Source organism: Sylvia atricapilla, chromosome 25 (genome assembly GCF_009819655.1).
Source record: "Sylvia atricapilla isolate bSylAtr1 chromosome 25, bSylAtr1.pri, whole genome shotgun sequence".
In the NCBI taxonomy this organism is placed as follows: domain Eukaryota; kingdom Metazoa; phylum Chordata; class Aves; order Passeriformes; family Sylviidae; genus Sylvia; species Sylvia atricapilla.
Window position 1 is genome coordinate 2320144 of NC_089164.1, and position 22823 is coordinate 2342966.

At 54.3% G+C, this 22823-nt stretch overlaps 1 protein-coding gene across 3 annotated transcripts in view; it reads left to right on the forward strand.

The window, feature by feature from the left end:
* The window catches only part of ETNK2 (ethanolamine kinase 2), a 52505-nt gene that overhangs the window by 22481 nt on the left and 7201 nt on the right, over positions 1-22823 (forward strand). The gene's annotated exons all lie outside the window — the stretch shown is intronic.

The following is a 22823-nucleotide window of genomic DNA, read 5'->3' on the forward strand; positions in this document are numbered from 1 at the left end:
TGGACCTGGGACAGGGACTGGCCACCAGAATTGCTCCTCTGGGGGTCCCTGGACCTGGGAGTGGCCACCAGAACGGTCACCAGGAGTCCCCAGCCTGCCACCACCCTGCCAGGACAAGGCCTGGTCCCGGGAATGGCTCTTCCTGATCCCACCAAACCCCCTGAGGGTGCCAATGCCCTTCCCAGCGCTGCTAGATGGGAATTGCAGGAACGATGTTGAGTTTTATAGGGAATGGGCTCTAACACCCCAAGGGCACCCCCAGCACGGACATTCCATGGGGTTTCACCCATGTTCCACCCCCAAAAATGTTGTTGTTGTTGTTGTTTTTTTTTAAATCCCCATTTTCATTCCATGTTCCACCCCAAAAATGGGTTTTTTTGAAAATCCCGTTTTCATTCCATGTCCCACCCCTCAAAAAAACCCGGGATTTTTTGAAAATCCTGTTTTCATTCCACATTCCACCCCAAAAACGTGTCCCATTCCAGGTGCCAGGGTGCCCACGGGGCAGTGCCCACCGGGATTTGCCTTCTCGAGGCCACCAACCCTCACACCACACAGCAAGAAGAGGAACGAGCATTGTCCTCCCCTTTTCAGGCAGGAATAATGGGAAAAAGGAACGCTCTTAAGGAAGGGATTTACCCCGGACGCTGCCGGGAATTGGGATCTGGGCTGTGGGACCACCCTGCTCACCCCAAACCCAGTTTTCACCTCTCAGACCCCCCTTTAGGAGCCCCTAAACCCCATTTTTGGGATGGGAAGGGCTGAGCCCGGCTTGGGGGGCAGCAGTTACATAACAAACAAAGCCCCCGGCTCAAGCTGCGAATTAATCAAACGGCTGAAAATAAAACCTTCCTCTCAGGAACTTCAAACAAAAGAAATGAAAACAACAAGGCCGGCTGGGTAATGAAAAGCCAGGGCTGTGAATAGGGGACAAAAGGAAGTGGAACAATGGGGTGTTGGACAAAAGCAATAAAGTAAAGGGAAGTGTGACAGCTCCACAATAGGGCACTGTGCTCGCCAGCCTTTCTGATCTTAGCGGGCCTTTTTTTTTTTATTTAATCTCGGTTCCCTCCTCGCCCTCCGCCGAAAAAACCTCGCCGGGTTTCCTCCTGGCCCCGCATCGCCCGATGCATCCTGCGGCGCCCCTTCCTGCCCCGGCTCACCCCAAAATTCACCGCCGGGAAAGGACCGGACACGGCGGGGAGCTGCGCCAGCTCCAGCGAGGGTTGGCCTTTGCTGGGGTGGGATGTGTGTTACAGGTGGGGGAAACTGAGGCAGGAATGCGCAGCGCGGCACCCTCAGCCCCTCAGGTGTGCGTGAAAGTCCTTTTTTTCCGGTTTTTTTACAGGTTTTTTCGACGCGGATATCCAAGTTTTTGTAGGTTTTGGGGTGCTGAAACGGCGGCGCTAAGTGATGGTTTGGGTTTCAGACACAAAATCCCATGCAGAGAGGCACAAAATCCCACAAAATCCCATCCCGCAGGTCCCGTTCCCATCGTGCTTCACCTCCCACTGGAAGTTCACACTTTAAAATGGGGCCGGCGCTCTAATAGGGCCGCGTTTGAAAGAGGCCTCGTGGAGGGTTTATCCGCCCCACCCAGCAAACCCAAAAATAAAAGGGAAAATAGGAAAAGGGGCTGTTTTGTCATCCCAGGCGGTCTCAGGTGTGGGATCCGGGCCTCCCTGGGGCACACAATGGACTCTGAAAGGGATCTTCTTGGGTTTTCATGTTCCCCGTTGAATCCAGGATGGGGAGGAAGGGAGGGAATGGGGTTGGGATGGAAAGCGCCATCCTGGAGGATGCAAACAGATCCTAAATCCTCATGGGACGCTTCCTTCCCTCACAGCGCTTTGGGGGCTCACCCCACAACCAGCAAAGCCCTGAAATCCCCATATTTCACCTTTTCCTCCCAATCCCAGCCTGGCAACTCCAAGATTTTTCTGGTGGCAGCTTTTATTTCCCGGGTTGTAGCCGTGAACGGCACGTCCTGCAATTCTCCTGGCGGCCGTGCCACCCTTCCTGCCCCACCAGCCAGGCCTGATCCTATCGGCCCCGTGCAGCAGAACAGCTCCAGGGGCTGGGAAAAAGGGGATGAGGAGCCAAAAACACCCCCACCCTGCCCGGCACCAGTTTGGGAATCTGAGAGATGCCAAAGTCCTGGCGCTGCAGGAGTTTGGGATCCAGGATGTGCCAATATCCTGGCACTGCAGGAGCTTGAGGATCCAAAAATTGTCAAATGCAGGAGCTTGGGGATCCAAAAAATGTCAGGATCCTGGCACAGCAGGAGCTTGGGATCCAGGAAACGTGGAGATCCTGCAGAGTTTGGGAATCCTAGAAATGTCAGGATCCCGGGACTGGAGACACTTGGGATCCAAGAAATGTTGAGATCCCTTTACTGCAGGAGCCTGGGGATCCAAGAGATGTTGAGATCCCAGCACAGCAGGAGTTTGGGATTCAGGAAATATTGAGATCCCAGCACTGCAGGAATTTGGGGTCCAAGAAACACCAAGATCCTGCTACTGCAGGAGTTTGGGAGTTCAAGGGGTGACGGGATTCCAGCACCGCAGGCGTTTGGGGACAGAAAAGGTGTGGAGACCAGGAGATGCCGAGATCTTGGCACCGCAGGATCTTGGGGATCCGAGAGCCACCATGATCCTTCACCATCCTGCCACCTCGGGGCTCGTCCTGCCCCTCAGTTTGGGGACAAAGCCACCCCAGGGACAGCAGAGAGACCTTTGCCCAGATTTTCGGGATGGCCCTGCCCTCTCCTGCCCATCAGGTTATCCCAACCCTTGGAATTTTTGCTCTCCTCCCTCCCAAAACTCTCCATCCACAGGTCTTCCCTTCAGGAGCCCAACGTGGTGCCAAATCATCCAACCCCCCCGCCCCCCAAAAAAAAACAGGGAAAAAAAAATCCATGGAGGAAACACCATAGGAGCAACCCCGACACCCGCGGGAGAGGAGGGAGGAAAAAATAAAGACACACACGGGGAGATTTTTCCTTTTCCAGGCAGGACCTGAGGAATCCCGGCACAGACAATAGCCCATCTCCTGCCAGACGAGCGGAGCCGCTTTCCTGCCAGACTCGGAATGTCCTTTCGGGGCCCTTTCCCAGCGGTTTCCGCCCCCGGGTGTCTTCCAAGAGGAAAAAAAAAAAAAAGAATGGATGTTTGCCGCGGGCAGGGATGGCCCGGGGCTGGCCCCTGGCCCTGGCTGTGGGAAGTTCACGGAGCTGCCGTCCCTTCCCTGGGGAGCCGGAGCATCCCGGGATGGAGGAGGGATGGTTCCCGGGAAGAGCAGGTGTGGCTGGGGGGAGAGGAGGGAAAAAATATGGGTGAGGAAATGCAAGACTCCGGGGTTGGCTGGGCCTGGAAAATTATTTTAACCCCAAAAGGATGAAGGTTTTTAGACTCCGAAATGCCACCAGATGAGAGCCGCAGGGTTTGCTGGTTCTGAAAAACCATTTTTTAAACCCCAAAAGGTGATGGAGGAAGGCTTTTATACTCAGAAATGCCACCAGCACCACCACGAGAGCCACAGCTCCGTGTGTCCCCTGCCAGGGTTGTGTCCCCAAGGTGCTGGCTCTGAAAAAATAGGGGTTTAACCCCAAAAGGCAACGGGATAATGGTTTTTAGACTCAGAAATACCACCAGCACCACCACGAGAGCCACAGGGTTTGCTGGTTCTGAAAAACTCTTTCTTAACCCCAAAAAGTGCTGGGACGAGCATTTTCAACCCCAGAAACGCCACCAGCACCACCACGAGAGAGCCGCAGGGTTTGCTGGTTCTGAAAAATTACTTTTTAACCCCCAAAAGGCAACGGGATGAGCATTTTGAGCCCCAAAAATGCCACCAGCACCAGGTGAGAGTCACAGCTCCGTGTGTCCCTGCTCATAGCCCATGTCCCCTGCCAGGGCCGTGTCCCCGCCCCGCTGCCCCACAAAGCAGCAGTGGAAACGCTCCAAATTTGGGCTCAGCCCAATCCTCGGCCGCCTCCGCGGTCTCGACATCTCTCACCTGCCTCAGCAGCACAAAAAAACCCAAAGTGCTCTAAAAAACCCAGAGCTGCTCTGCTCAGGCACCGGAAAAGCTGAAGGAGCCGCGCTGAGATGGAAAATTTTTGGTGGGCATGGAGGGTTTGGGGAGGGGGGGACGCTCCAAAGGGCGGAATGGGAATATCCTGGAGTGTCCCAGTGGAAAAATCCCCATCCTAAAGACACCCCCAGACGCCAAATTCCCCTTTCCATCCTGGTGAGACTTTTGGGGTGAGCAGGAGCTGGGGTTACTTTCTGCCCACCTAACCCAGGTGGGCATTTGTCCCTCCTCCAGCCACCCTCAGCGCCCTGAAGGCCATTTCTCCTTCCCTAAAAGACAAACGGCTTCTGGAAACATCCGGAAACGTCCCCACGGGGTCAGGGCACGGCGGTGACGCTGCGGTGACAGCACCTGCATCATGGAAACTCCCGGCAACAGGAAGGGGTCAGGGTCACCTCTTTGCTTGTGCCACCCCCAGTTCCACCAGGTCCCCTCTCCAGGGGTGTGGGACCCTGTCCTGGTGTCCCCATGGAGGGATGTCCCCTCCTCAGCCCCGGGATTGTCTCAGCACAGCCACGTTATGGGTTTTTTTTGGGGGGTAAACAGCGATTTTCTGTCTTTTAAAACAAAAAGAAGCAATCCACGACTGCCCATGGGAGGTTGGATCCTAAAGGAATTACAATTTTTACCAATCTTATCCCCAAAATCACCCTGTCCAAAGGCGTCCGGGCCACATCCAGGGTTATTAGAGAGGTGCACATCTCCCGGATGAACTCCAGCAGAGTTCTGGAGGAAAATCCAACCAATCCCAGCCTCCAAAACTCGAGGAAAGAGGGGGAAATAACAGGGATTCGTGCTGAAGTTCTCTTAAATGCAAAGCAGGGAGGAAAAGAGGAATTCCCAGGCTGGGCCAAGGGGAAGAGGAGGATCAGGGAGGCTTTGTGCTCCGTGTTCTCCATCAGGGATGTTCTCCATCCCCTGTAAATCCCAGGACACTCAGGAAATGGGATGAGGGCTCAGCTGCAGATCAGCCTCTACCCTCAGTGCTTTTCCCATGGGATTTATCCCTCTGGGCCCCATCCAGCCCATCCCCTCGGGGCTTGGCCTCCCTGTGCCCAGCAGGATCCCGGTGGGATGGTCCAGGGGGGTGGGAATGGGAAAACAGAGACCCCCAACATAGCCTGATACGGGTGAGTCAACCCCAAAACATTCCCTGTGGGCACAGGGAACAGGATCCATGCCCTAAATATTCCCTGAGGGCACAGGGAACAGGATCCATGTCCCACACATCACAGGGATCCATTGGATCCATGCCCAACACATTCCCTGTGGGCACTGGGATCTCTTGGATCCATCCCAGAGCTCTGGGACACATCCCAGCGTCCCTTGGGATGGAGAATTCCCACCTTCCTCTGCTTTCCTGGTACTCCAAGGGGGTTTATCCTTTAGGATCCCAAAAACACCTGGGACCTTCGTTCCCAAACCCGAATCCAGGGATTCTGCCTCCAGCCAGCCTGTGTGACAAAACCCAGCCAGGAGGGTCCAAAATTATCCAAATTATCCAAATAAAACCCAATCCCTGGAATCAGCCAGACCCTTCCCTGGCCCGGGGCCACCCCATTCACATTTTTCCTTTTGCCATGGGGAGGGTTTGAGAGAGGAGGAGGGAATAAAAAAACCCTGAACCTCAGGTGGAACTTCCTGACCCTGAGATTTATGAGGCGGGAATGATCTCATCAGGGAAGAGGAGGAAACTCCGGCGCTGGAATTATTTCCAACCCCTGTTAAAATTCCCACCCCCCCTGTGCCGGGAACAATCCCAGGACAAAGGCACGTGATGGTGCCTCTGGTCATTCCCGTTTCCTCCAGACCAGACAGGAGGTTTGGGTTGGTTCCTCCACTCCAGGAGATGAATCCATGAGGAAAAAGCTCCTTTTGCAGCACCTCCGGCTTGGTTTATATCCAGGGAATTTCGTGGGCTGGAAGGGTCTTTAGGGACCATCCCCAACACCACCCATGGATTTCCCATGCAAAAAGGGATTGGGAGGGGAAGGGCAGATGGGTGAACCCAAATTTGGTTTTTTTTTTTTAACAATGAGGCCAGGACATCCCCTCACTCCCCAATCAATCCACCCCAAGCTACCAATGGTGGGAATTAACCACCCATCTGTGGGTTTTCACGGCATTTTACACCCTCGGATAATTCCTTATTTTTCCAGGCTTTTAGGGAGTTCATCCCAGTCAACAACCAACCCCCATCTTTGTGCTTTGATGGGATTTTAAACCTCCCAATAACTCCTTATTTTCCACGAGTTTAGGGAGTTCATCAAAGTCAAAAAATCCCCATCCTTGAGCTTTAATGGGATTTTAAACCTCTCCATAATTCCTTTTTTTTCCAGGACTTTGGGGCATCCATCCCATCTCCGTAACCCCCCAACTCTTGACCTTAAACGGAATTTTACACCTTCCAATAATCCCGTTATTTTTTTCCCTTAGAGGCGAGAGGCAGCACAGAAAAAGGGATTGGGAAGAGCTTTCCTCCTGCTGGGAGGTGCGGGGCAGGTGGGTGAGCCAAAATTTGGGATTTTTTAACAACAGGACCAGGACATCCCCACGCTCCCCAATCAAACCTGAACTGCCGATGGCGGAAATTAAATTAAAAAACCCGACGAAACGCAGAGAAATAAAGAAAACACGAGAAATAAAAGAAAATAAGAGAAATAAAAGAAATAAAGAGAAATTCAGGACGAGGAGAGGGAAAACTCACCCAGAGGCTGGCACGGCTCCCTCCCTCCTTGCCCCGGCAGCTGCTGCCCCAAAACGCCCCACGGGGTTTATCGGGGTGGCCGATCTCGATCTTGGTGGCGTTTTTGTGTCACTTGTGTCACTCAGCGTTTCCAGGGGCAGGGGAGGGAGTGGGGCTGAGGCGCTGAGCGCAAATAAGGTTTTAAACCAGGCTTTAAACCTGACTTTAAACCCGATTTTCAAACCGACTTTAAACCAAACTTTAAAGCAGAATTTAAACCGGATTTTCCTATCAACTGAGGGAGGCAGGAAGGGCCAAGACATCCGACCCTTTTCCTGGCCCTGTTGGAAAAAAAAAATTTGGGGATTTGGGCTCACCCACCTGCCCTGCCCCTCCCAGCAGCAGGGAAGCTCTTCCCAATCCCTTTTTCCATGGGAAATCCGTGGGTGGTGTTGGGGACGTGCAGAATTTGGGGCTGGTTTTGGGTCCATAACCCTCCATCCTTGAGTTTTCATGGCATTTTACATGCTCGGATAATTCCTTATTTTTCCAGGCTTTGGGGCAGTTCATCCCAGTCAACAACCCGCCCCCATCCTTGAGCTTTTATGGGATTTTAAACCTCCCAATAATTCCTAATTTTTCCAGGAGTTTGGGGCGTGCCTCCCACATCAAACCCATCTCCAGAACCCCCCAGCTCTTGAGCTTAAATGGAATTTTACACCTTCCAACAATCCCATTATTTTTTTCTCCAGGTTTGGGAGTCCATTCCATGTCAATAACCCCTCACCCCCCTGAGCTTTTATAGCATTTTATTCCTTCCACTAATCCTTTTTTTCCCAGGTTTTTGGGGTTCCTGTCAACAACCCCCCACAATCCTTGACCTTTTATGGCATTTTCCACCTTCCCCTAATCCCTTCTCCTCCCAGGTTTTCCCATCTGGGGGCACCAATCCCGCCTGGTGTTTCCCAGGATTGCTGAGCACACCCAGGAGCACCCAAGGGTGCTCAGAGCCAGCCCTGGGGCCTCGTCACCCGCAGCACCCAAATCGCACCCCAAAATCTTATGGGGCCGCGTTTCCGCCCCACAGCCGCAGCAGCAGCGCCCCGGAAACCTTTGGGGTCCCTGAGCTGCAGCAAACACGTCCTCACCTCCGGATTGTCACATGGAGGGACAAAAAAGGACAAAAGGGGACATGGAGACAATTACCAAATTTAACCAAATCCGGGGAGCTCCAGGAGTTGGGGTCGCTTCACATCCCAGCAATGGGATTGGGTTTTCCTTGGCGTTTTGGGAGCTGCCCCAGGAGCCATCGGGACATTTGTGAACCTCACTCGGAGGGAAAAAGTGCCACTGGTTGCTCCTCACCTGCCCCCAAAATCATCTCCTGCCCCAAAATCATCTCCCCAAACGCCGCCCTGACCCCGTTCCTGCCGCGCTCTGGCTGACAGAAATCAGGGATGGATGAGTTTGGGTGAAACCCTCCACGAGCAAAACACATTTTTGGCCCCATTTTCCCGCTCAGCCGTGGTTGTTTTGGGGGCGTTTGCCCTGGTTTGGGGTGTGGATTTGGGTCCCTGAGCTCGTCATCCCCCACCTTGGTGACGCAGAGCGTCCGGCGGCGGCGCTTCCGGGGGCCTCACGTGTGGGAGAAACTGCAGGAGCCATTTTTGTCACTGTTTTGTCACTTTTTGGTCGCTATTTCAGCTCAGGGAGACACCCCCAGATTCTGGGCTTTGGGGTTTGGGAGTTCGGACACCCCACTTCCCATCCCACTGCTGGATCCAAAAGGGATTTGGGAACAGCGACCTCCAAATCACCACAATCCCACTGGGAAGGGTTTGGGCTTCACCCCCTCCTCTCCCTGCTGGATTTGGAGGAATTAAACCCCAGCAAAGTCAGCTCCTGGATGGGTTTCTCACGTTTAGGGGAGCAGAGGGATTTGGGAATGAGATTTTTGGGGTGGTTCTTATTCCGCAACAAAAGCCTGGCACAGAGGAGAAGCTGCCAGCCCCTCCCCATTTGGGATCAAACTGGGGCTCCTGCAGCACACGAGGGGCTGGTGGCACCTGTGTCACCTCCCCTGCTCCATCCCAGTGTCCCCGGGTTCCCTGAGAAGCGGGAATTGGCAGCTCCGGCCTCCAGGTACCATCCCAGCCTGGTCCCCAGAAACTGGGATGTGCTGCGCATCCCTGGCTCTGGGAAAACAAAAGGATTTTGGGGTCCTGGGCTCCTGTGCCCGTTCCCTGGATTGTGCCAGCCCCCAGGATGAGGATTTTTTTAGGAAAACACCCAAATCCCACATCCAGAAATGTCTTTTCCCCAGCCAAATTCCCAGGACGGAGCCACAGACCAGAGGAAACGCAGCAGGAAGGACCCGGCACAAGATCCCAGAGACCTGAGAACCCAAATGGCTTCACATCCCAGCAATGGGATTGGGTTTTTTTTTTTTTTGGCGTTTTGGGAGCTGCCCCAGGAGCCATTGGGGCATTTGTGAACCTCACTCGGAGGGAAAAGGTGCCACCGGCTGCTCCTCAAATCCTGCCCCCAAATTCATTTCCCACCCCAAATCCCTAAAAGAGCCCCTAAAAAGGGTAAATCCTGCTCCGTCCTGCAGCTGGGCTCTGCAGGGGACCTTCCCTGCCCCTGAAATCCGCATGGAAAACCGGCGGGGAAGGGTTCCCTGCGGGGAACTGGCGGGAGCTGCAGCCACGAGGGGTCCGTGCCACCCGTGCCACCCCCGCCCGTCGCCACCCGCGGACCGGGCACGTTCCCGAGCCAGCCCTGCCCCGGGGGACGCCGCTTTCCTCCGGGCGGGAGAGCAGAACAATAGGGCCGAGCCCTCCATTGTTCCAGACAAAAGATAAGGCCGGGCTCTGGCATTCCAAACCGCCCGCCCTGCTCGGGATCTGCCATTCCCGGTCTGCCATTCCTGAGCTCTGCCATTCCCCATCTCTCCCATTCCCATTTTTGCCATTCCCAGCCTCTCCCATTCCTGTTTTTGCCATTCCCCATTTTTGGCCATTTCCACCTCTCCCATTCCCCATTTTTTCCATTCTCCATCTTTGCCATTCCCTGTTTCTGCCATTCCCAGTCTCTCCTATTCCCCATCTTTGCCATTCCCACCTCTCCCATTCCCCGTTTTTTCCATTCCCCAATTTTTGCCATTCCCAGCTTTTTCTGTCCCTCCGTGGTCCCCAATCCTTGCTGCACCCATCTCCCTGTCCCCACAGTGGGGACACCATGGGTGACACGGGCCACCCTCTCCTGTCCCCTCCCTGAGGTCTCCGGTGCTGGGACAGTGCCGTGGTGGCAGCCCAGGACTGGCCAACAACGGAAAACTTTCAGTTTTGAGGGGTCAGGGTTGGGACAGCGGCAATGCCACCAGGAATTTCTCCTTTCTAAATTCGGGATTTCTCCCTTTCAAATCCCAAAATTCTCCATTTCAAATTCCAAATTTCTCCCTCCTACATTCAGGATTTCTCTCTTTCGGGTTCTGAATTCCTCCCTTCCAAATTCAGAATTCCAACTTCTGAATTTCTCCTTTCCAACCTTTGAATTCTTCCTTTCCAAACCCTGAATTTCTCCCTTCCAAATCCTGAATTCCTCCCTTCCAACTTCCTAATTCCAAACCCTGAATTCCTCCCTTCCACCTTCTGAATTCTTCCCTTCCAAATTCCGAATTCCTCCCTTCCGACTTCTGAACCCTTCCAAACTCCAATCTCTCCCTTCCAACTCTGAATTCTTCCCTTCAAATCCGAAATTCCTCCCTTCCGACTTCCTAATTCAACCCTGAATTCCTCCCTTCCAACCCCTGAATTCCTCCTTTCCAGCTTCTCCCGCTTCCCCACCTCTCCTGCCAACAACCCTGTTCTCTCCACACCCAAAGAGGATCAAATGCTGCCTTTTTCAGCTCCCCTCGTTATATTTAATTTATATCCTCTCCTCTTTTCCACCCAACAAATGAGCAGCCGCCAGCGCGCCGGCACCGGCATTAAAATAACAATACCAGATTTTCGGCTGGGAGCTGCCTCATGTGGCTTCTTATCTCGTCCCTGCTGATAGGGACAGGGGAAAGGTGGCAGGAGGCTGCAGCCGCCACCTGCATCTTTTATAAGCCTCACATGGCCCGAGCAGGCCTGGCTGGGACACGGAGAGTTACATCGTGGAGGCGAAAATTCAAATATTTCAGACCTGGTAATGGAGTGTTTTGATTCTAGAGGGGTGAAATCTTAGATATTTCAAGCCTGGGAACAAAGAATTTAAATTGTGGACGGGCAAAATTTCAAATATTTTAAACCTGGGAACAGAGAATTAAATAGCAGAGGAGCGAAATTTCAAATATTTCAGACCTGGAACAGAGAATTAAATAGCAGAGAGGGCAAATTTCAAATATTTCAGACCTGGTAATGGAGTGTTTGATTCTAGAGGGGTGAAATTTCAGATATTTCAAACCTGGGAACAGAGAATTAATAGCAGAGGGGCAAAATTTCAAATATTTCAGACCTAGGAACAGAGAATCGAATAGTGGAGGGGCAAAATTTCAAATATTTCAGATCTGGTAATGGAGTGTTTGAATTCTAGAGGGGCAAAATTTTGAATATTTCAGCCCCAGCTTTCCCAATTTGGATCCTTTGGCTGAAGGGGCAGGAGCTTCCCCTGGATCATCACGGGAGGAGTTTTTGAGTTTAAAATGATGGATTTGAGGAAAAAGCACACACAGAAACCTTTGGGGAGCAGGGAATTTTGGGGGACAAAGGTGAGCAGACTCATTTCTGTTCCCAGGTCTGAAATATTTGAAATTTTGCTTCTCTAAAACTTATGCTCCGTACCAGGCCTGAAAAAATTCGAAAATTTGCCTCTCCACAATTAAATCTCTCCATTACCAGGCCTGAAATATTTGAACTTTTCCTTCTCTAGAATTTAATGCTCTGTTACCAGGCCTGAAAAACCTGAATTTTTCCCTCTCCACTATTGAATTCTCCATTCCCAGGTCTGAAATATCTGAAATTTTGCCTCTCCACTATTTAATTCTCCATTCCCAGATCTGAAATATTTGAAATTTTGCCTCCACAATTTAATGCTCTGTTCCAACGTCTGAAATATCTGAAATTTTGCCTCTCCACAATTTTAATTCTCCATTCCCAAATCTGAAATATTTGATTTTTTTTTTCTCTCTGTGTCACTCCCCGAGCTGCAGGAGCCCGGGCACTGCCCCGCACGGGTGGGCACGGCCCCGCACGGAGCAGATCCACCCTTTGCAGCGACTCCCTGCGAGGCTCAGGACGGGCTAAAAACCACGGCGATATTTTCCAGCAGAGCTGTCAGGAGCCGCGGTAATTTATCCCCTTTCGGCGTGTTCCCGACTGGGTTAAAAGCGGGCTGGGAGTCGGGTGATGATGCATGGCACAAAAACTTCCCCGCAGCTCCGGCCCCTGCAGCGCCCAGAAACCCAAAACGCCACGGAATGCTGTGAAAATCCCGGGGAAGGAACGGGGGAAAGCCCGGTTCAGTTCGGTTTGGGGGTGCTGCTGTGGGGGGACCCCCAGCCTCGGGGTGTGCGGCTTTTGGGGCTCTGCGGGTGAGGTGTGGGTGTACCCGGCTCCTGCTGAGCCCCAAAATCCTGCTGAGCCCCAAAATCCTGCTGAGCACCCCCAGATCGTCCTGAGCCCCAAATCCTGCTGAGACCCCCAGATCCTGCTGAACCCCCAAATCCTGCTGAACCCCAAATCCTGCTGAGCACCCCCAGATCCTCCTGATCCCCAAAATCCTCTGAGCCCCCAAAATCCTGCTGAGCACCCCCAGATCGTCCTGAGCCCCAAATCCTGCTGACCCCAAATCCAGCTGAGACCCCTCCAGATCCTGCTGACCCCCAATCCTGCTGAGCACCCCCAGATCCTCCTGAGTCCCAAATCCTGCTCAGCCCCAAAATCTGCTGACCCCAAAATCCGCTGATCACCCCCAGATCCTCTAAACCCCAAATCCTGCTGAGCCCCAATCCTGCTGAGAGAACTAAAGGCGAGAAATGGAGGGACAAAGAGACCCCCACCCCCAGATCCTTCTGAGCACCCTCAGATCGTCCTGAGCCCCCAAAATCCTGCTGGGCCCCAAAACCTGCTGGCCCCCCCCTCATCGTCCTGAGCCCCAAAATCCTACTGGGCTCCCGGATTGTCCTGAGCCCCTGGAGCTCCTCTGGCCTCAGCGTGGGTGTACCCGGCTCCTGCTGAGCCCCAAAATCCTGCTGAGACCCCCCCAGATCCTCCTGAACCCCCAATCCTGCTGAGCACCCCCAAGATCCTCCTGAGCCCCCCCAATTGTCCTGAGGCCCAAAATCCTTCTGCCCCCCCCAATCCCACTGATCCTCCCTGATCCTGCTGAGAACCCCCAGATCGTCCTGAGCCCCAAAATCCTGCTGAGACATCCCCCCCCAGATCGTCCTGAGCCCTCAAATCCTACTGGGTCCCCCCCAGACCGTTCTGAGCACCCCCAGATCCTGAGCCCCAAAATCCTACTGGGTCCCCCCCAGATCGTCCTGAGGCCCTGGAGCTCCTCTGGCCTCAGCGTGGGTGTACCCAGCTCCTGCTGCACCCCCAAATCCTGCTGAGCCCCAGAGCTCCTTCACACTCATCCCTGAGCCCCCAAATCCTCCTGAGCCCCCCAGAGCTGCTCCATCCTCAGCTCCGAACCCCCCAGCTCCTCCTGAGCCCCCCCAACTCCTCCATCCTCAGCCCTGAGCCCCCCAACTCCTCCTGAATCCCACAAACTCCTCCATCCTCAGGCCTGAGCTCCTCCTGAGCCCCCCAAACTCCTCCTGAGCCCCCCAAACTTCCTCCTGAGACCCCAAACTCCTCTCTCCATCAACTCTGAACCCTCTCAGCTCCTTTATCACCTCTGAAGCCTAGCACCCCAGAGCCCCCCTATCCCTTCCTGAGCCCCCCAACTCCTCCTGATCCGCCTCAAATTCATCCTCCTGAGCCCCCAAACTTGTCCATTCCTCAGCCTGAGCACCCCAGCTCCTCCTGAGCCCCCCCAACTCCTCCTGATCCGCCTCAAATTCATCCTCCTGAGCCCCCCCAACTCCTCCATCCTCAGCCCTGAGTCCCCCAGATCTCAACAAACCCCCCCCCAGCCCTCTCAGAGCCCCACAGCCACTCTCGGAGCCCCCCAAAGCAGCAGCCCGGACCCCCCACCCTTTTCCCAGAGGTGCTGCCCGTGGCACCGCCGGCTTCTGAACCATCCCAAAGGTCTTTCCCAGCCTTCCCAAGCCCGGGGAATTTTTTGTGTGCGGTGGGAATTCCTCAGCCCGCGGTCCCCCCTCACCAGCCTGCAGCGATGCTCCCTCGGAGCAGAGAACAAAAGAGGGCAGCGGCTCCTCGGCGGGCTCAGGGCAGCGGCTGCCCCGCCACCAGTGGATTGTTTTTGCTCCAAAATAACAAAAAAAACACCAGAATTTTTAAGGAAAACGAGCAGCGGGTGTTCCCGCAGGCGCGGCTGGGAACTGGCAGGGTGGGACACGGCCCCGAGGGGTGTTCAAGGTGGTCTCCTGGCTGGTCAGAGATTTTTTGGACGTGTTTTTTTTTTAGGGAGAGGGGGGGAGTGGGATTTTTGCCACCCCCACGTGCAGGCACAAAGGGCGGCTGCACGAAGCAGCCGGGAATGTTCACATGGGATAAAGCCGGAGCCAGCAGGAGCAGGAACGTGGCTCTGGACAAAGCCGGGTGAGCAAAGGGGTCACAGCCGTGAGGGGACAGCATCCCTGACCCCCAAACCCCCGGGTCAGCTCTCATGGACCCCCCAAAAGTGATGCCAACAGCTGAGGCCACCCCAAAGGTCCCTGGAAGTTTGTTTGGGTTTGTTGTGGGTGGGTTGGGATCCCGGAGCTGAGCACACGGAGGGTTGGGAGAGCAGCGGCTTCCAGAGCCCGGAGCATCCCGGAGATTCCCTCCTCACATCCCGGAGATCCCTCCTCACATCCCGGAGATCCCCTCCTTACATCCCAGCGATTCCATTCTTCACATCCACCTGCAGCCCAGAGATTCCCATTACCTGTGTCCCAGAGATTCATCTCACACAGCCCAGAGCATCCCAAAGATTCCCATCACCTGATCCCCAAGACTCCCCTCACCTGTATCCTAAAGATTCCTGTCACCTGTACCCCAAAGATCCCCTCTGCACACCTCATCTGTATCCCAGAGATTCCCTCCACACAGCCCAGCGCATCCCAGGGATTCCCATTACCTGCATCCCAAGGTTCACCTCACACATCCCACCTGCATCCCAAAGATTCCCTCCACACAGCCCACCTGTGTCCCAAAGATTCACCTCACAGAGCCCAGCACATCCCAGAGATGCTCTTCCACCTGCATCCCAAAAATTCCCCTCACCTGCATCCCAAAGATTCCCCTCACCTGTAGCCCAAAGATTTCCCTTCACTTGTATCCCAAAGATTGCCTCCACCTGCATCCCAAAGATTCCCCTCACACAGCCCAGAGCATCCCAGAGATTCACCTGAACCCTAGAGACCCCCTCCACCTGAACTCCAGAGATTCCCTCCACACATCCCACCTGTATCCCAGAGTTTCCTTGACCTTTGCCCCAGAGATTCCCTGCACACAGCCCAGTGCATCCCAGGGATTCCCTTTACCTGCATCCCAAGATCCCCTCACACATCCCAAAGATTCCTCCATACCTCCAAGTGCATCCTAAAGATTCCTATTACCTGTATCCCAAAAATTCCCATCACCTCAATCCTAAAGATTCCCATCACCTCAATCCCAAAAACTCCCATCACCTCAATCCCAAAAATTCTCATCACCTGTGTCCCAAAAATTCCCTTCACCTGCATTCCAAAGATTCCCTCCATACCTCCAAGTGCATCCCAAAAATTCCCATTGCGTCAATCCCAAAAACTCCCATCACCTCAATCCCAAAGATTTCCATCACCTCAATCCCAAAGATTCCCATTACCTGTATCCCAAAACTCCCATCACCTCAATCCCAAAGATTCCCATCACCTCAATCCCACAGGGATTCACTCTCCCACCCCACATCCCCACCAGGAAAATCCCAGTCCGTGTCCCAGGGATGCTCTGCCGCCGACACCAGCAGGGATGGGCTCCCCACCTTTTTGGGGGGTTTTGGAGTCCCCCAAAACCTCACCTGGGGTGTTTCAAACCACCCCCCGAGCCACCCCTCAACCCCAGGACTGCTCAGCCCTGGAGGGTTCTGGGTCCCAGCTGGGCACAAGGGACCCCAAAAAGCCCCAAAAATTATAAATAATCCCACTGAAAAAGTGATTTTAGCATGTGCCCCTTCCAGGGACCCCAAAAAACACCCCAAAATTATAAATAATCCCACGGAAAAAGTGATTTAGCATGTGCCCCTTCCCAGGGACCCCAGAAACCCCAAAATTATAAATAATCCACTAAAGAGTGGCTTTATCATGCCCCTGTTCCTGAGGATCCCAGAAAACACCAAATTTTAAATAATCTCACTGAAAAAGGGGTTTAACGTGTTTCCTTCCTGGGGGCCTCAGAACCTCCAATTAAAATAATCCCACTGACAGAGCAGCTTTAAAATGTTCCCCTTCCCATGGATGCCAGCAAACCCAAAATTAAATATAATCCACCTGAAAAAAAGGAAATTTAACATGTTGCCCTTCTCAGGGCACCCCAGAAAACCCCCAAATTAGATATAATTTCACCTAAAAGAGTGGCTTTACCATGCCCCTGTTCCTGAGGACCCCCAGAAAAGCCCCAAAATTTAAATATAATCCCACTGAAACGCAATTTTACAATGTTGCCCTTCCCAGGGACCCCAGAAAACCCCCCAAATGACAAATAATCCCATTAACAGAGCAGCTTTCCCTGTGCTCCCTTCCCGGGGACAGAAACCCTTCCCCTGCAGCCCATAAATGAAATTTAAACCTCTCCAGCACACAACAACTTTATGAGCTGCTTCATCTCCCCCATCCCAGATCCTTTTCCCCCTGGAATCGTGGACAATTCATCAGGGAGACAAAAAGTCCAGAAATTCCCCTCGGGATATCTCAGAGCTCGGGATAAACTTCCCTAGTGAGATTTAGGAGAGCTGGGAGGGTTTAAGTTAAAAAAAAGGGGGAAAAAAAGCAAAGTAAGAGCTGAGCTTTTCCAAGAGAGGAAAAAGGGGGATTTAAAATAAAAATTGAGATTTTTGCCCTGCTGGGAAGGGAGAGGTGCCGTGAGAGGAACAGGAATCAGAGCAGAGGGAGAGAGGATGGTGGCGGAAAATGTGTCAAGGAAAACTGTCTGAGCCCGCCCGCCGTTGTCAAGGCCGGCTGCTATTTTTATACGCCCAAAAGCCTCCGAAAAAAAAAAAAAAAAAAAAAAAAAAAAAAAGGCTTTCAAAAAATGAAGAAAAAAGAAAAAGGGAAAAAAACACCCCAAAGAGTAGTGTCTCAGTGTCACCAGAATGGATCCTGCACCAAAGGAAAATCGAAGCGAGAGGAAATGCAGGAATTACAAACAGGAGCCACGGGCTCGGGAGGAAGGGACGAGATGAGCAAAATATCACATCGACCGAGCTCATTCTCCTGTTTTTTGGGGTTTTTTCACTCCTTAAATCCATCCCTCCCGCTTTTCGGGAGCCCGAGGAGATGGAACCGAGACTCCAACCACGGGCCGCGATTTATTTTTGTTCCTGGGCAGCATCATTCCTTCCTCCCTGGCACCGACCCCCTGGAAATCCTTCATCAGAGGTGGAAACCGCCGCAGGTTTCTGTTTATTCGCCTTTTGGGGTTTTTTTCGCCTTTCGGAGCGTTTCTCTTTCGCCGCTAAACTTTAACTCGCTGAGATTTTTTTTTTTTTTCAGCTCTCGAAGGTGGAAAAAAAAAAACCCCAAAAAACCCGAATTCTCTCCAAATGTGCACCCAGAGCTCCTGAAGGACGCTCTCCGCTGCCCGGGGAGCTCAGGGAATGTCGCTGTGGCGGTGACAAGGTTTGTCCCAGCCAAGCGACAAGAGTTCAGCGCTGTCCCCTCCTCAGTCCTCTCTGGTCGCGCGCTGTCGCGACACTGTCGCGGCGTTTGTGCCTCTCCGTGTGGCACCGGCCGAGTTTTCCTGCTCGGCCCTGCGGGGTGGCCGGAGCCATCGTGTCCCCTGTCACCCCGCAGGGACACCTGGAAGGGTGGGATGCACCCAAGTGTCACTTGGGGACAGGGATGAGGGACAAGAGGCGGCGACAAGGGGGACCCCAACCCGCCCCGGCAGGGCACAGCCGTGTCCCCACCCGGGACAGTGTCCCTGTCCGTCTGTCCCTGCGCACCGCGGGGACACCCCAGAGCGCGCCGGGGGTGGGGTGACTGTCCCCGTGTCCCCCCGTGTCCCCAAATCACACAGCGGGGACCGCGCTCTGTGCCGGGCAGAGCCCGGAGCTTCCCGGTGGGACGGAGCCAAAATTCCCGGTGAGTTTGTGGGATTAACCCTTCTCCTGCCGGGATTAACCTTCTCCTGCCGGGTTCTGACCTGCGGGAAGAGGGGCTCGGAGCGGAGTTCGCAGCCCCGAACTGGCGGCTGAGCGGGCCGGACCCCGCGCCCCTTTTCCCTTTTCCCTTCTCCTCTCAAGCCGAGGGGGGTTTCCCTTCGGTTCTCCCCAGCCGCGACCCCCGAGGATGTTCCCTGACCCCCCAAAAGCGTTCCTGACCCCGCAGGGTGCTCTGGCCCCCGGGGCTGTGCCGGTGCCCCCCGAGCTGTCTGACCCCCGGGGCTCTCTGCCCCCGGGCTGTCTCGGTGCCCCCCGGCTGTCTGTGACCCCCGAGGTGTCTGTGACCCCGGACTGTCTCGGTGCCCCCGAGGTGTCTCGGTGCCCGCCGCCGCACTCACTTCCGCTGCGCTGCCTCTCTGAGCCCCGGTCCCGCCGGTGCCGGTGCAGGTGTCCCGGTTGCCAGCCCGGTGCAGCCCGGTGTCGCAGCCCGGTGCTGTCCCCCTGCGGGCTCCGCCACCTCCGCCCGCCGCGCCCGCCTCAGGTCCGCTCCTGTCCCCAGCGCCTCCGGTGGGAGCTGCCCCGGCGCCGGGCGGAGAGAGGAGAGGAGGAGGGGAGGAGGAGGAGGAGGAGGAGGAGGAGGAGGAGGAGGAGGAGCAGGGACAGCGGTCCAGCCAGCCAACAACCGGCTCCGGGGCGGCCCCAGCGCCCCGTCCCCTCCCCTCGGGACCCCGCGTGTGACAGCGCCGGCGGCTCCACGCTCTGCCCGCAGCTCCCCACAGGCCCACCCCCCAAAAGCTGGGAGGACCTCGGAGGGGTCTTGGGGACACCCTGAGTCCCCTCCGCACCCGAGGCTGGCAAGGACCGGACCCCCCGCTCCGAGCCGTGCCGGATTTGGAGAGCCCAGCTCCATTCCCGAGGTTGGAAGGTCCCAAAATCACAACGCGTCCCCAAAAACCCACCTTCCAACTTCCAAATCACCCCAAATTTACTCCTGACGCGCTGGTTCATCCTCCCCCACCTCTCCTTTCCCTGAAAATTCTGACCGGACCGTTCCTGATTTTTCCACATCCCACAAAACTCCCTGAGGAGCCCCGGGTGGCCGGGAGACGCGCCCTGTCACAGCCGGAGGGAGAAGGAGGGAGCGGCAGCGGAAGCTCACTGGGTCACCTGGGGCACAAAGCGGGATCCATCCCCCGGCAGCCCTGCACGGCTTTTCCCTGGATCCCACCCGGCCCCATTGTGGAGGGCAGCCCAGTGGAACCGGTCCATTGTGGCCGCACTTCGGGAATTCTTCCCGCTCCCTTGTTTGCCAGTTCGGCTCGTGGCCAGCGTGGAAACTTCCTGATCCTCAAATCAATCATCCCCCGGCCCTAGAAACGCCTCAGAGGTGAGGGCTCTCGGAGCTCCCAAACTCTCAGGTTTGGGATTTTCAAATGGTTTTGTGCTGGATCAAAACCCCGAAAACATCTGCAGGCTCCTCCTCCAGGTGCAACCTTTTCCTGGTGGGAATCCCAAAAGGGTTTCCCTTTTTCTATCCCAAAAGGTTCCCTCTTTTTATCATCAATCCCAAAAAGGTTTCTCCCTTTTATCAATCCCAAAAGGGTTTCCCCTTTTTCTAATCACAAAAGGGTTTCCCATTTTTCCAATCCCAAAAGGGTTTCCCCTTTCCCAATCCCAAAAGGAATTGGATGTTTTCCCATTAAATTTTAGGGAATAATCAGCAGTAGGGGAATAAACAATTAGGGGAATAAAGGGAAATAATTTTAGGGAAACCCACGGAATCATTCTTTTTAAAGGGTTAAAATACTCGATACTAAACGCTGCTAAACCTTTTTTGGGATTTTTTTTTTTTTGAACCCACCCCTTTTGTGCCCCATGGCAACGCTGGCACGGAGCAAAGGGAACATGGACAGCGACATCATTCCCATTTTGTGATGGAAACCGGGAGCTCGGTTGGATCCACAAGGATTTTCCCGCCTGGGGGCAGCTCAGGATCTCCCCACGGCCCCAAATCCAGCGCCCCACGTGGCTCCTCCCTCAGCAGCTCCTGGGAATTCCATCAGCTTCCGAGGGGATAAAATATGGAATTCCATAATCCCCTTCTGCTAAAATCCTGGGAATTCCATCACCTTCCAAGGGGATAAAATCCTTTCCAGGGGAGGTCCAAGGGGTGCCTTGAACCGGCCACGTTGACAAGGAACCCTTGGTTTTATTCCTTTTTTTTTTTTTTTTTTTTTTTTTTTTTTTTTTTTTTTTTTTTTTTTTTTTTTTTTTTTTTTTTTAGTTTTCCTGCCGTGAAACCTTTACATGTTTGCATCAACCCGAAGGTTGTTTATGTTTCACCAGCCGGAAAGTTCCCATTGACTCCGGGCTCTTTCCTCCCCCACACCGTTTTTTTTCCCTGGGATTTCTTTTTCTTTCTTTTCTTTTTTTTTTTTCTTTTTTTTTTTTTTTTTTTTTTTTTTTTTTCTTTTTTCCTCCCGAAGTGGTTTTTTTTTTGTTTGTTTGGTTTTTTTTGGTTTTTTTTTTTTTTTGGTTGTTTTTGTTTTGTTTTTTTTTTTTAATTTGGTGGGGTTTTTTAGGGTTTGTTTTGGTTTGTTTTGGGGTTTTTTTTTTGTTTTGGGTTTTTTTGGGGGTGATGGTTTTTTGTTTTGTTGTTTTTTTGGGGGTTTTTTTGGGGGGTTTTTTTTAGTTTTTTCCATCCAAGGGTAGGAGAAAGATGGAGCCGCCGGGATTTGGATTTGCCCGACCCCATGGGCTGAGCTGGAGGTTCTAGAGGTGTTTTGGGCACCCACAGCCCACTCCCAGCCCTCTCCCTGTCCCCATCCCATGGGAAGGAGCCGAGCAGTGAGCTGGGATCATTTCCCATCCTCACCCCGAGGATTTCCCAGAAACAGGGGGATGTGGGCTGCACCCACAGACCCCGAGCCCTAAAGGGCTCAGTGGAACATTCCCTTAACCCAGCGAAACATCCGTTTAAACCCAGTGGAACATCCAACCGAACTCAGTGAAACATCCAGTTAAACCAGTGGAACATTCCCATTAAAATCAGTGAAATTCCTATTTAAACCAGCGGAACATTCCCGTTAAAATCAGTGAACCCCATTAAAACCAGTGAGACATTCCCATTAAACCAGTGAAACACTTCCATTAAAACCAGTGATCGTTCCCATTAAACCAGTGGACATTCCCATTAAACCCGTAGAAACATTCCCTTTAAACCAGTGAAATATTCCAATAATCCAGTGAAACACTTGCATTAAAACCAGTAGACATTCCCATTAAAACCAGTGAGACATTCCCGAATTCCCGTTCCCAGCGCAGGGACAGGCCCAGGGACGGGCAGGACCCAGAGGCAGCTCCCCCCCCAGCCCCCGCCCCACTGAGGGACACTGTCCCAGTGCCCCCCTGGCGCGGGCAGCCTGGCGTGTCCCCAAAGCCACCAGCCCCTCTGTGTCCCACCCCCTGACCCCCGAGAGGCCTCAGGAGGGAGGGTGGTTATGGGGACCTGTGTCCCCCCCTAAGGTCCCCAAAGCCACTCCAGGGGTCCCCAAACCGGACAGGGACACAATTCCCAAAGGGAATTCCGGAGGACGGAGCTAAAGAAGAGGATCGGAGTTTTGTTTGATCGTCACGGCAACAGCCGGGCTGGACTTTCACTTTCCTTCCTGCCCAGGCTGGCCCCAGTGGCCCAAGCTGGTGACTGTCCCCACCGGTCCCCCCAGTGCCACCCACACTGTGGGCCCTGGGCCTGGCACCCCTCATGGCCTGCTGGACACCCCCAGTTCGGCATCCCCAGACATGCTGGACACCCCCAGGATGTCCTGGACATCCCCAGGACCAGCTGGCCATCCCTGGATCTGCTGGACACCTCCAGGACCTCCTGACATCCTCCTCAAGACCAACTGGACACCTCCATGACCTGCTGGACAAACTCAACACCCACTGGACATCGCCAGGACCTCCTGGACATCCGCAGACCCTCTGGACACCCAGGACCTCCTGGCCATGCCCAGGAGCACAGGCGTGAGTGCCAGGCTGAGATTATGGCACACACCCTTCCCTGTCCCCGTCCTTCCAGATGGGGTCACGCAGGACCCCCCAACTCCTGCTCCCACCTGGCTGCACCTGGGCCGGCCCCAGGCCGCTCCAGGCTTCACATCCCTGCTGCACCATTCCCCATCCCTCCTGCAGCATTCCCCCATTCCCCATCCCTCCTGCACCATTCCCCATCCCCCGCAGCATTCCCCATCCCTCCTGCAGCATTCCCCATCCCTCCTGCACCATTCCCCCATTCCCCCATCCCTCCGCAGCATCCCGGTGTCCCCCGGGCAGCAGGAAGCCGGGACAATGGCTGCAGGAGCCGCCGAGCCCGAGGGGCAGCGCTGGGGGCAGGGCAGCGGGGCAAGCACGGCCAGCGCTCGCCTTCCTTTTTCCCAAGCCCTGCCCGAGCCCCGGGAGCCTCGAGCCGAGCCCGGGTCTGGCCAGGCCCCCGGAGCAGGATCCCGGGCACTGAGTCACGCGAAGGCTGCAGACAATGGCTGCGCCCCTTCGAACCCCCGAGCGGGCAGAGCCCCGAGAGCAG